Here is a 9,524-nt window from a genome sequence, read left to right as displayed (position 1 = left end):
CTCCAGGTGTGCATGACCTAACTAGAGGATCCTAGACATTGTACTTGAAATTCTAAGGACACACATTGCAGCCAGTGTACAAAGTCTGGGTCCACATAGCCAAGTCAGACTATGTCAAGATAGAAAAATTAGAAGCAAGGCGGTCAAGTTCACTGCTTCCATTCTAGCATAGAATATATCCTGCAGCCTATATTAGCATCAGTTCCCTAGAGGGAAGTAGGGACTGTCACGGTAACTTAAAGCATGGGATAGAGAAAGTGTTTCCCATCACAAGCCTTGGGTTATGGTTACAGAATGACCAAGAGTCACTCAGTACTAGCCCCTGCAAGTTACACATCCTAGATGACCTTAAAACCATATGTTCACTCTTCAAACTGAAAGAGATTTACTTCAATTATGCACATTATACATAAGAAAACTAAAGCCAAAAGACTTTCCCAATGATTATTCCAGCTTTGAATGGCTTCACAACTGACTTCCAGGCTTGTATCCACCTTCTCACCTTCCATATTCTTGCCACCCTTCCCCATCACCACCATATGACTCTTAACAATGATGCTACAATCAGTTCTCTTTCCTGGCAATGATCTGAAGTTGGCTTATAAAAAAAAAGCTTTCTTTTCCCTACTCAGGGCAGTTAGGCCCATGTCTTTGAGATATTCATGGATTTTCTGAGACATTTGTTCACTCACACTCACCATAGCCTCTTCAGGCCTAGATAATGAAGGACAGAAAGCAGAGTGGCCTTGGCATAGGGGCAAAGCCCAGAGAGTCCAACACCAGAAGCCAGGTCCACTCACAAAAGAATTCCAGTTCTGTACCATTAACAGAGGACGCAGTATTTGAAATCATTTTATTGTTACCCTCAAGGTGTCAACTAACTCATACATATTAACTAATTCATACTATTTTCCACTTCAATTGAAACAAATTGGACAAGGGTTCAGTTCCATTCTTGGAACTACTCAGTATTCTTTAGTCCCATAAACTTTATTCAAATTCGGTTTTAAGATTTCTTAAGCATTTTCTGTGGCTGTTTTCCCTAGTTCACCAATTGAATTGTAAATATTTTGAGATCAGAACCTCCAGTTCTTCTTTGTACATTAGCTTCGGTGCCCTGCATGAAGCAAATTATGGATACATATTGACCAAGGGATCAACTTCTGGATATACATACACAAATCCAGTGTCACTTATTTAAGTATATAATAACTCATTTTAAGCAAACACAGTACTGAATCATTCATAGCAAACTAGTTTCCACACTCACCTCCTTGGAAATAGGTTTTGTTTCCATCACAAACTTTAATACAATTTATCGAAAGACACCAACGACCTTTGCAGATGATGCCCAAGGTCTTTTGCATGGTTTATGATAAAGAATAAGGCAGCAATACATTAATTGCCTAAGTTTCAAACCCTACATATTATTTTCAACTAGGAGAAAGATCTAGGTAGTTTTTTGTTCATGTTATTTAGTCGCTAAGTCGTGTCTGACTCTTTTGCAATCCTATGGACTGTAGCCCACCAGGCTTCTCAATCCACAAGATTCTCCAGGCAAGAGCACTGGAGTGGGTTGCCATTTCCTGCTCCAGGAGATCTTCGCAACTCAAGGATCAAATGTGAGTCTCCTGCATTGGCAGGCAGATTCTTTACCACTGAGCCACCGGGGGTGCCCCTATGAAGTTTACCTGGAGTTAAATTCGTCTGTCAGGGCCTTGGTTATGTGTTTCAGTTTATTTACAAATTCAGTCGAGTTGAATAAAACATGTCCAGAGAAACTTCCAGCCACTAGCAAGACTGAGGCCAGATGGTTAACTGCTTCAACTGGGAATCCATATCCCACAGCCAGATTCTATTCATCAGCAGAGTCTGGTGAGGCAGGGAAAAGCAAGCTATCAGAAGAGTGTTCTAGTAAAGGTATTGAATACAAAACAAAAAGGAAATATTCTAACATATGTTCCTACCTCGGGAAACTCTTTACTGCCAAGATCCCAGAGAAGAAGGTCCAGGTACCCCTGGTATAGCACCATTGTGGAAATGGGAAGTTGTGGGTTGTCCACTCCCCAATGTGGAGATGAATGGGTCATGCTGGAGGAGCTGGGAGAGTCAGGAGAACTTGAATTTTGTTAGCCATTTTGTGGTCCAGTCAAGGAGATCTATGACATAGAAAGGATAGGTAAATACCTTGAAATACCAAGGCTTGAAAACTAAGGCTTGAGGATATATTCTTCCTCAATAAATAAATTATTTTGTACATCTTTTGTCTTGGAGAAACGTTCTTTCTTCCTACCCCATGTCCTAGCCACCTGCCCAATAGGGAGAAACTATTTAAAAACATAGAAAATACCCTATCACTGTAAGAAATCAGACCCAAAGTCAAATGTACTCCTCTTCTGTCTTTAAATTTTGACCATACTGGGTTGCTTGTTGAGGAGTTTCTGGAATTTAGTTCATTCATAAAGGATAGAATGTTCCTCCAGGTAGGGTCAGAGGCTCTGGATAATATAGTTCACCATGTCCATTTTCATCAGGTCCAGAACATGAAAGATGCCCTTGTCAAGGGAGGAAAAAATCAAATGTTTACACTCTGAAAGGAAATCTAGTGGGATGAGGTGGAACTCAAGCTAAGAGTCCTAAAATCACAATATCTTAGAGTTAAAAATGGCTTTAAAAACCGCAGTCCTAGTTCAATTTACAAATACAGACATTACACCAGGGGCCCAAGGCCACAGAGTGAGTTGTTTTCAGAGCTAGGAACAGATACATCTTCTGACCTTTTAGTTAGAAGGATCTTTCCACCGTAGGTACTCCATCTCAGAAAAATGACCAAAATTCTAACTCTCTGTGGGTACTTGGGACATTGGGGGTTGAATTTCCAACTCATGTGGTTTATCACTTTACCTCTGGGTATTGGTTCTTCTATCTGTGAAACATGGATCATCCTCATCCCTGTCCCTCCACAGGGTTTGAATTAGGATACATGGGAGAATATCTGCAAAAGAGCTGTTTGAAATCTCCCAAAGAAACAGTTACTCTACTTTAATGTCTAGACAAGAATATTGGAGTTGGTTGCCATTTTTTTTCTCCAGGGGATCTTCCCAACCCAGGCACTGAACTCTCTTCTCTTGCATCTCCTGAATTGGCAGGGGGATTCTTTACCTCTAGTGTCACCTGGGAAGCCAGTGTCTTAACAGGATCATTTCTTAGAAAGTGTCCAAATGATCTGAAGATCATCAAAAGTGTTCTGAGAATCTGTCCTTTGAAAATAAAAGGCAATAAACCAGAGAGGAGCAATAGAAGTATTAATCCATTCTGCAGTATAGAAGGACTACACAAGCCAGGGGCTATAACCCAGCTGGCCCAGAGTTTTCTGGTGCAGTGTCTAAGACTGAGTTCAGGGACAGTACATCTAGTTTCTCACCTTAGTAATTATGGTCTCTCATTTTAGCACTGCTTCTTGTACTGGTGCACACAGCAGGGTCATCAAATTAAGAATGCAGTTGGAGAGATGAGGGACATCCAGGGCCTTATACTCTGCTTTCTGCTTGAGGAGTTCTATGTCCAGAGCTTCTTCAATCTCATCTCTTAGGAGGTGGTCCTAAGATGGCAGAGGAATAGGACAGGGAGACCACTTTCTCCCCCACAAATTCATCAAAAGAACATTTGAGCGCTGAGAAAATTCCACAAAACAACTTCTGAATGCTGGCAGAGGACATCAGGCACCCAGAAAAGCAGCCCATTGTTTTCGAAAGGAGATAGGAAAAAATATAAAAGATAAAAAGAGAGACAAAAGAGGTAGGGATGGAGTTCCTTCCTGGGAAGGGAGTCTTTAAAAAGAGAGAAATTTCCAAACACCAGGAAAGACTCTCACTGCCGAGTCTGTGGTGAGCCTTGGAACCACAGAGGCAACATAACCGGGAGGAAAAATAAATAAATAATTAAACCCCACAGATTATGTGCCCAACGGTAACTCCCCCAGTGGAGAAGCAGCGCAGACGCCTGCACCCGCCACTAGCAAGCGGGGGCTGGGCACGGAGGCGCGGGCTGCATTGCTTAGAGTAAGGATCTGGCCTGAATGCTTCAAGGGCAATCTGAGGGACCTAACTTGGGATAGCAAACCAGACTGTGGGATAACTACCACTCTAACCTAAGACACCGCCAGGCCCGCGCACAGAACAAAGGACTGACTAGAGCTACGCGAAAAGCCCTAACCTAAGACACCGTCAGGCCCGATCACAGTAACAAAGGACTGAGCAGAGCTAGGCGGCTGCAGACCATCCCCCTCCGGTGACAGGCAGGCGAGGGCAGTCAGAGCCGGAAGGGGGCAATTGCGGCCGAGAGAGGCATTAGCTACCAAACTGCAAGCAGGCTTCGTTGGTAACTAAGACTTCTTGGGATACTGAACGGTCAACATCCGCCTGAGAAGGTGTGCCGGTTGTACCCCCAGAAAACTGAGCGGCAGGGACAGGGGAGGTGATAAGTTGCAGCGACCGCGCTAGCCAAACACCTGGTCACCTGAGCTGCTCGGACCTGGGAAGGGCACAAAACGCAGGCCCAACTGAGTCTGCACCTCTGAGGACTACCCGAGTACCTGAACCTGAGCAGCTTAGACCTGTGGGCAAGGAGGGCACATGCACTGTGAGCAGGGGCAGGCCCAGTGTGGCTGAGACACTGCGAGCACACGCCAGTGTTATTTGTTTGCAGCGTCCCTCCCTCCCCACAGCACGACTGAACAAGTGAGCCTAAAAAAGTGTCCACTACCGCCCCCTTGTGTCAGGGCGGAAATTAGACACTGAAGAGACCAGCAAACAGAAGAAGCTAAACCAGAGGGAACCGCCTTGGAAGTGACTGGAGCAATAGATTAAAACCCTGTAGTTAGTACCGACTACATAGGAAGGGGCCTATAGATCTTGAGAAATATAAGTCGGATCAAGGAACTATCTGAAAATGAACTGACCTCACACCACCCACACCACCACCAGAGAAAGTACTAGATGTATTTTTACTATTTATACTCTCATTCTTTAATTTTATAGATTTTTTTAAGTCCTCTATTACTCCTTTAATTTTTCATTTTTATAACCTACTATTACTTTGCAAAAAAATAGAGACCCTATTTTTTTAAAGCAAACTTCATATATATATATTTTATAATTTTGTGACTTTTTTTTTTACTTTCATATTGTATTTTTGAAAATCCAACCTCTACTCTATATTTTTAACCTTTGCCTTTTGGTATTTGTTATCAATTTTGTACCTTTAAGAACCCAATCTTCAGTACCCATTTGTACTTGGGAGCAACATTACTGGCTTGCCTGCTCGCTCCCTCTTTGGACTCTCCTTTTTCTCCACCAGGTCGCCTCTATCTCCTCCCTCGCCCTTCTCTTCTCTACCCAACTCTGTGAATATCTTTGTGTGTTCAGGACGGTGGAGAACACTTGGGGAACTGATTACTGGCTGGATCTGTCTCTCTCCTTTTGATTCCCCCCTTTATCTTCTTGGCCACTTCTGTCTTCTTCCTCCCTCTTCCCTTCTCTGTGTAACTCCATGAACATCTCTGAGAGGTCCGGACTGTGGAGCGCGCATAAGGAAGTGATTACTGGCTAGCTTGCTCTCTCCTCTTTTGATTCCCCCTCATCTCATCCTGGTCACCTCTATTACCATCCTCCCTCTTCTCTTCTCCATGTAACTCTGTGAACCTCTCTGGGTGTCCCTCACTGTGGAGAAACTTTTCATCTTTAACCTAGATGTTTTATCTACAGTGCTATATAGATGGAGAAGTCTTGAGGCTACTGTAAGAATAAGACTGAAAACCAGAAGCAGGAGGCTTAAGTCCAAATCCTGAGAAAGCCAGAGAACTCCTGACTCCAGGGAACACTAATCGACAGGAGCTCATCAAACGCCTCCATACCTACAATCTCATCTCTTAGGCTGTTCTGGTGTGGTAATAGCAATGATAGCAAGATCTGCCCAGAAAAGAAAATCAGTGAAGCCAAATTGTTTAGAACCCCAAACACTCTCCAATGAGCAATCTCCTTAAGGCAAAGGCATACCAACATATGTCTGTTGCATCTCCAGAAACTAGGTATCCAAATTGCATATAGAGTATATTATTTTTATCTGTCTAGGAGCCAATCACAATTTAAGCCTTCATTGGGATTAGTAGTAACCATAGTGCCATATTATTTTCTGGGAAGAATGAGATAAAGATAGGAAGAAAAATAACAATGTGACAAAAAATGCAAGATACAAAAAATATAAAATACCATCACAAGGTAATGGGATATTCTTTTTAAAAAACTTTTTAGTTTCTATCTAGGTAACCAATTAACAACATGATAGTTTCAGACGAACAGCAAAGGGACTCAGCCATACATATACATGCATCCATTCTTCCCCTAACTCCCCTCCCATTCAGGTGGCCACATAATATTGAGCAGAGTTCCATGTGCTATACAGTAGGTCCTTGGTTATCCATTTTAAATATAGCCTTGTGGTGGTGAGATATTCCTAATAAGGGATAAGGCCATTATTAGATTCTTTGACTGCAAAGGAAAAAGATGAGATAGGCAAAGAAATCTTTAAGTATCACCAGAAATAACATCTTCACTCAAAAGTATAAGTTTCTTGTTGGCAAGGACTCTCTTATGTATCTATATGCTCCTGAAACACAGAAAACCTAATGGGAGTTAAATGAAAATCTGTTTAGTTGAATGATATACTGTGCAGTTACAGCAAGATCTCAACTTTCAAGCTCCATCTCATACAAACGAAATGGAAGTTCCTCCACATCATCTATTTAAGTAATGGACCATATGTACAAGGGAAGCTTGTGTGTGCCTGTGTGCATGCTAAGTTGTGTCCAACTCTTTGCCACTCTATGGACTGTAGCCACCAGGCTCCTCTGTCTATGGAGTCTCCAGGCAAGAATACTGGAGTAGGTTGCCATGCCCTCCTCCAGGACATCTTCCCCACGAAGGGATCAAACTCAGGTCTCTGACTTCTCCTGCACTGGAAGGTGGGCTCTATAAGACTAACGCCACTCACGAAGCCTCAAGAATAATTGTTTCTCATCAACAGTGGATACAGGACTGGAAAAGGTCAGTGTTCATTCCAATCCTAAAGAAAGGCAATGCCAAAGAATGCTCAAACTAACTCACAATTGCCCTCATCCCACATGTTAGTAAAGTAATGCTTAAAATTCTCCAAGCCAGACTTCAGCAATATGTGAACCGTGAACTCCCAGATGTTCAAGCTGGTTTTAGAAAAGGCAGAGGAACCAAAGATCAAATTTCCAACATCTGCTGGATCATGGAAAAAGCAAGAGAGTTCCAGAAAAACATCTATTTCTACTTTATTGACTATGCCAAAGCCTTTGACTGGGTGGATCACAAGAAACTGTGGAAAATTCTGAAAGAGATGGGAATAACAGACCACCTAACCTGCCCCCTGAGAAATCTGTATGCAGGTCAGGAAGCAACAATTAGAACTGGACATGGAACAACAGACTGTTTCCAAATAGGAAAAGGAGTACGTCAAGGCTGTATATTGTCACCCTGCTTATTTAACTTATATGCAGAGTACATCATGAGAAACGCTGGGCTGGTGGAAGCACAAGCTGGAATCATGATTGCTGGGAGAAATATCAATAACCTCAGATATGCAGATGACACCACCCTTATGGCAGAAAGTGAAGAAGAACTAAAGAGCCTCTTGATGAGAGTGAAAAGGGAGAGTGAAAAAGTTGGCTTAAAGCTCAACATTCAGAAAACGAAGATCATGGCATCTGGTCCCATCACTTCATGGCAAATAGATGGGGAAACAGTAGAAACAGTGTCAGACTTTGTTTTTCTGGGCTCCAAAATCACTGCAGATGGTGATTGCAGCCATGAAATTAAAAGACGCTTACTCCTTGGAAGAAAAGTTATGACCAACCTAGAGAGCATATTGAAAAGCACAGACATTACTTTTCCAACAAAGGTCTCTCTAGTCAAGGCTATGGTTTTTCCAGTGGTCATGTATGGATGTGAGAGTTGGACTATAAAAAAAGCTGAGCACAGAAGAATTGATGCTTTTGAACTGTGGTGTTGGAGAAGACTCTTGAGACTCCCTTGGACTTCAAGGAGGTCCAACCAGTCCATCCTAAAGGAGATCAGTCCTGGGTGTTCATTGGAAAGACTAATGTTGAAGCTGAAACTCCAATATTTTGGCCACCTGATGCAGAGCTGACTCGTTTGAAAAGACCCTGATTCTGGGAAAGATTGAGGGCAGGAAGAGAAGGGGACAACAGAGGATGAGATTGTTGGATGACATCATCAACTCAATGGACATGGGTTTGGGTGGACTCTGGGATTTGGTGATGGACAGGGAGGCCTGGCGTGCTGCAATTCATGGGGTCACAAAGAGTCGGACACGACTGAGCAACTGAACTGAACAATTAAAAGGTCTGGAATGAAAAAAATCAAAGGACTTCCTTGTGATCCAGTGGCTAAGAATTCACCTTGCAGTGTAGGGGACATGGGTTTGATCGCTGCTCGGTGGAACTAAGATCCCACCTGCTGCAAGGCAGCTAAGTCCATGAACTGCAGCATGGACTTAGAAGCCCATGCATCACAACTAAAGTAAAGCCCATGCACCATAATGAAAGATCCCCCATGCCACAACTGAGACTTAATATCCACAAATGGGAAGTTGATTACTCTTCTGCTTAATTTCTTTTAAGAGTTCAAGAGCACACCTGAAGTCAGCCAGAGTACTTGATAGCTGGACTTTCAGATGGTCCCAAAAGGCTTGTACATTGTCTCCTTAATCCTGCCTTCCAGACTATAAGCAGGTTAAGTGAGCAACTTGCTCTTTACCCAGAGAGTTGATATAGGTTCCTAATCTAAATCCCAAACATCATTTAAGATCATGAAAGACCACTATGTTGACAGGGCAGGAGCTATGTTTGGACTTTAGCAGAGCTGAATAAACTGAGTTTAGTCTCAGATGCAAAGGCATTGGCCAATTTCTCTCAGAAGGATTCCTCATGGTTCCAGAGAAGCTCTCTCTCTAGTAAGAAGAACCAGTAACTTGGAGTAGAGGTCCTGAGTACTAGCCTTGATTCTTCATCTAATTTAAATGTGTGCCTTGGATTTTAAATCCATATACTTTGAACTAGATGATCTTTTCCCTTAAGCCGTAAAATCCAGGAAAGGTCTTTCCTTTTTGATAACACTTGAAAATTTTATGTGCAACTTCAACTCATTATCTTCTCCTCTCAAACCTGTATCTCATTCAAGCAAATCATAAAGTTTACAATTTTCTCATTAAAGATAGAATAGTAATGCATGCTTTGGTTGAAAAATTTACAAGCAATACAGAGATAAATGAAAAAAGTCAAAGTTCCTTCCCCAACACACCAATCCCATTTGTGAGATGTTACCAACTGTTATTTATCTAATGCATAATAATTACTTCTCTTCATCCTTTTAATGTACTTGGGCCCCAAATTACAGAGATTTTGATTCCTATATATGTCT

At 42.3% G+C, this 9,524-nt stretch overlaps 1 pseudogene; it reads right to left on the bottom strand.

Moving 5' to 3' along the window:
• Positions 1-564: 564 nt before the first annotated feature.
• Positions 565-8,837, bottom strand: LOC114111707 (T-complex protein 11 X-linked protein 2-like; annotated as a pseudogene).
• Between the last annotated feature and the right edge of the window lie 687 nt (positions 8,838-9,524).

The sequence above is a fragment of the Ovis aries genome, chromosome X, assembly GCF_016772045.2.
Source record: "Ovis aries strain OAR_USU_Benz2616 breed Rambouillet chromosome X, ARS-UI_Ramb_v3.0, whole genome shotgun sequence".
Taxonomy (NCBI): domain Eukaryota; kingdom Metazoa; phylum Chordata; class Mammalia; order Artiodactyla; family Bovidae; genus Ovis; species Ovis aries.
The sequence above is the reverse complement of the archived record's forward strand: the minus strand, read 5'-3'. Positions and strand labels throughout refer to the sequence as shown.